We start from the raw sequence: 4,313 nt of genomic DNA, 5'->3' as shown, positions 1-4,313 counted from the left end.
CTGGGACATCGTCTCTCATTTCTCGACGTCATTAATTGATCCGAGGTACTAAAACCACTTCACCTGCAGGGTGTCTGCTTTTGCTGATGTCGCTGTCAGGATCAAAACAAACCCCAACTCCCGGACTGAGAATCAAAGCTGGGTCACAGCGAAGGAAGCGAAAAAAATGGAACTGCTGGCCCACCATGGACAGCTACACGAATACCACGTATGTGTAGAATGACAGCCCTCAAGGTCGCTGTACATGCTTTCGTCAGATGCAATCGCTTGACTATCTTTATTCATTTTCATCACTTGGCCTTGTATGCATTAACAATTCAAGTTCAGATCCGTGTATTTCTGAAGGTTATGTGGGTTCTTCTCTGTGCATCACTTCAGACAGTGAATCTAGATTCAACCATCCGCTTGCTGAGGAGATTTTTCTGCATATCTCCTCAATCCTTTCCACCTCTTAACTTCAGTCTTCGCCCCTGTTGATCGGTCAAGAGGAAACGTTTATTTTAGTCATTATTTAGTGCATATGAAACATGTATCCTCACAGTTTCATCTGCCTTAAGGAAACAACCCCAGTCAAAACAATCTGTCTTCATAACCTAAACTTTTCAACTTGGTAAATTTCTGCACGGATTCCAGTGCGATCACATGACTCCTGAAATGTGAATTGCAGAACTGCACGCAATATTTCGTGGGAATCGAATGAGCAAATGAAATAAATGACTGGAGAAAGCCACAGAAACTTGTCTTTTCCAATAAAACATCTTTTGCTCAATCCTGCGCTGTGCACTTACCCTGAGCCCGATGTTCCAGTAATCTCTTGTCCGCGTCAGTAAAAGCTGCTCCATGAGGATTAATTACAGAACAGCTGCATCTAAATGGATTGAATTGCTTGAAGATGCCGACCATGGGATTAAGCACTTTCACCCAAAACAGTGACCGCAGCAGTACAGAATGAACAGTGTAAATGTGAGTATTATATTGCGCAATACTTCAGTGAAATGGGAGGGTTGACGTTTAGGCGAGTTAGTTCTTGTAGGAGGGTTATGATATGTGAAACGCAAAGATGTGAGATAGCGGTGTTTGAAGAAGGAAACCTATCACCACGTAGGGTATTTTTATGTAAAACATAGATTGATTTTCTCAGCGTTTGCTAAGCACATATTACATGGAGTAAAACGGGAAAAATGCCGATTGCTGTGACAGTGATTCGAGCAGAACTTGCTGTGTTGACAATGCCAAGGAAGAACCATTTCATGATCCTGGCGCCACATGGAAAAGCACGATGCAAAAAGCAATAAGGATCGTGGCAGAGGTTATGCCAAGAACAGAACCACACGCACAAAGGAATACTTGTCAAACAGTGACTGAGATGTGGGAACTCAGATTCGGTTGAATATATAGCTTCTATGTCCGGAGAGGCTGTAGAGTTTGCAACACTGAGGTTGTAGGATGTTAAGTTTACGAGATATCGACAAAACTTCAAAGGGTCATGGGATACTGCAGGGTATTGCTGAAATGTATTTCTCAATAACACTGTATTTTAACATCGGTTACTTCACCAATTTCCTCACTTCTTGATGTAATCATATAATGGCATGTCATATAATCCCAGCTCAAGGGCGTGGAATCAGAGAAATTGATTTGCAGTGCACCCAAAACTAATTGGAAATGGTAATGGCGTTCAGCGCGAGTATGTGGCTTCGAAAATGCAATCGGTGAGCGGAATGCCATTCTCTGATGATACAGAGGCACGTGAAATATCGAGGCTCAATGCTCTCGCCTTAACGACAGCGGCTTCAATTCCCAAGCATCAAGAAGCAGTGGACATCATGCTGGGAGCTCCAATTTCACCTGCAAGAACTTGTATTGACATGGAACACGGAACTTTGGGACATCAGCTGGTCGAATAGATGGTCAACTATTTTAATCTTAAGTAAGTAGTTTTCAGCAGGATACTTGTTTGTGGATTGAAAGAATATCTACAACTGGGACAGTCTAAATTACAAAGAAGAATGCTGCAAAGAGTCAATTCTTGGAGAAGCATCTGTGCAGAGTAATGCAGAGGAATGTTTACGTCATCTGCCGTTCTTATATGTTTGACTTTGCACTGGATTAATTTCCATGAAGGGATTTTTTTGCTCGGTTCACAGTATTCACTTTCCTGCATACTCGCAAAAGTCGTTACTGTACTCGAAACCTCTGAAAGTTAACTGGTACATACAATGTGGTGATTAGGCTCACATTCACGTCAGTTATGCTGAAAAAGTGGATTCGAAATTCATTCGGTCAGCAGTGATTCCATTAAATGACTGAGCAGACAGAGTGTGAATGGAACTTCATGAGGACATGTGTTTTTTTTTTTGAAAATTCGCTGCTTTGAAAGGTGATGAAGATTAGACTGAAGCAGTGACAGTGATTATCTTTATTGCTTGTTCAACTGGCGAACATGACTGCTATTAACCGTGTCCGTATTAACATCACAGCTCTTAAGGGAGCACTTGTGCATCGGGCCAGTGGCGCAATGGATAACGCCCCTGACTACGGATCAGGAGACTGTAGGTTCGAATCCTACCTGGGTCGCAGGTTGGGCAGACTTTAATCCTGCTAAAAACTGATTTTTCTGAAGCTGAAATAAATCCACTGATTGAATAACTGTTGCTCCTGGGAATGCTCGGCTTTGAGCATTTTTTGAAACTCTTTGGACAGTGGAATCAGAGAAGAATGAAGGGTTAACTGTCCAGCTGATCTTTACAGAGAGTGAGTTCCAGAGTCTCCCACCCGCTGACTGATAAAGTTTTCCTACCAGTCTATTCAAAGCTTTCTGCATCTTATCTTATTTCTACAAACCCTGGTGATCGATCAAGAGCAAATGTTTCCTTCAATCTGCAATTCCTCGCTCCTCATTATTTCGTACACGTCAATCATGTCTCCTCACAATCAGCTCTGCTCTGAGAAAAACAACATTTTGAAAGTCTTGTGTTCACTGAAATTTCTTGCCTGTTTTTAACAGTTCGCTGAGTGGAGTAGTCCCACTGCTAACATTCAGCACAAACTTTCAATAAAGGCCACTCAATGTGGGGAACCGTAGTACTGCTCTTTTCGTCAACAATGTGTAAAAGTCCCCTGTAACTTTCGATTTCGCATCCCGTGGGGCTATTTGTCCGTGTTCAATGACGTTTCCCAGGAAGGTGACTTTGGCTTTGGCAGATTCACTTTCAGCTAGGTTTACAAACCAGTTTGACTTCCGAATTCGATCAAACAAGCCCGATAAATGCTGTAAATATTCAATCCACGAGAGACTGAAAGCCACCAGGCACAATATACACCAATCAATTGCGTATTCGGCAATTACCCTCTCAGTTAACCGCTGAAATGTGGCTGAAGTGTTTTTCGTACAAACGGCATTACTTTACATTTCTGCAGGCCAGTTGGCGTTACAAATTTGCCTTTGATCTTTCTGTCAAAGTTCCCTACCAGTAACCTTTGAGGAAGTCCAACTAAGAAATGCAAGTTGCTCCTCCAATCTTTTCCACACAGTCCTCCAACTGCAGATATGTATACGCATCAGTCTTTCTAACAACATTGATTTTGTGGTAGTCCACACATAACTGTTGGGTCTTTTCTGGCTCTGGCACCATGATGATGGGTGAACTCTATTCATTGGAACTCACTTCGGTTATGCCATATTGGTGCATACGTGATAACTCCTTATGAACTTGTACAACTTTAAAGGGTTATGCCTGCAAGGATGTTACAGAGTCAGAACAGCATCTCTTATATTTACATCATCTACAATTAGATTATTAATTCCCAGTATATTTCAGCAGATCTCCCCATGCAAGAGTAATAACTCTTTCGATTTTCTTCTGGAAGATAACTGAATAACTTTTTGGACAACTTTTGCATTGTCCAATTTTATTTCAGGAACTTCCAATGCAGAATTCCCTGTCATTGGTTCTACCCAGTGTGTCGTAGTCAAAAACACATTCTCCTCTTGCGTTCGTTCTCTGCCAAAATACAGTTAGAGCATATTCCCATCACATTCTGTGAGATTCCTTCATGACTGGAGTCCCTATCAAGTAGCTAACCTCACTCAATTTCCTCTCAATTTGATAAGGTCTTTTAAACCTTGCTTTAAAGTTTCACAGATTAATGAATTTTAAATAATTGCATTAGTCCCAGCGGCAAAATTGTGATTCTTTGATTTCTCATACACTTCCTGCTTCACCATTTGCTGCGATACTTTTAAATACTGTCTCGACAACTTCCCAACATTATTTAGTTCAACTCTAAAATTTGACACATCATCCAAATGC

At 41.4% G+C, this 4,313-nt stretch overlaps 1 non-coding gene across 1 annotated transcript; it reads left to right on the top strand.

Moving 5' to 3' along the window:
• The first annotated feature begins 2,504 nt into the window (after positions 1-2,504).
• On the top strand, positions 2,505-2,577 carry trnar-acg (transfer RNA arginine (anticodon ACG)). The gene has a single exon. It is a non-coding gene; the product is annotated as a tRNA-Arg (tRNA).
• The last annotated feature ends 1,736 nt before the right edge of the window (positions 2,578-4,313 follow it).

The sequence above is a fragment of the Chiloscyllium plagiosum genome, unplaced genomic scaffold, assembly GCF_037043375.1.
Source record: "Chiloscyllium plagiosum isolate Xiang-an unplaced genomic scaffold, Cpla_swu_hap1 HiC_scaffold_51, whole genome shotgun sequence".
Classification (NCBI taxonomy): domain Eukaryota; kingdom Metazoa; phylum Chordata; class Chondrichthyes; order Orectolobiformes; family Hemiscylliidae; genus Chiloscyllium; species Chiloscyllium plagiosum.
Note: the sequence above shows the minus strand (reverse complement) of the source record. Positions and strands in the feature narration are given on the sequence as shown.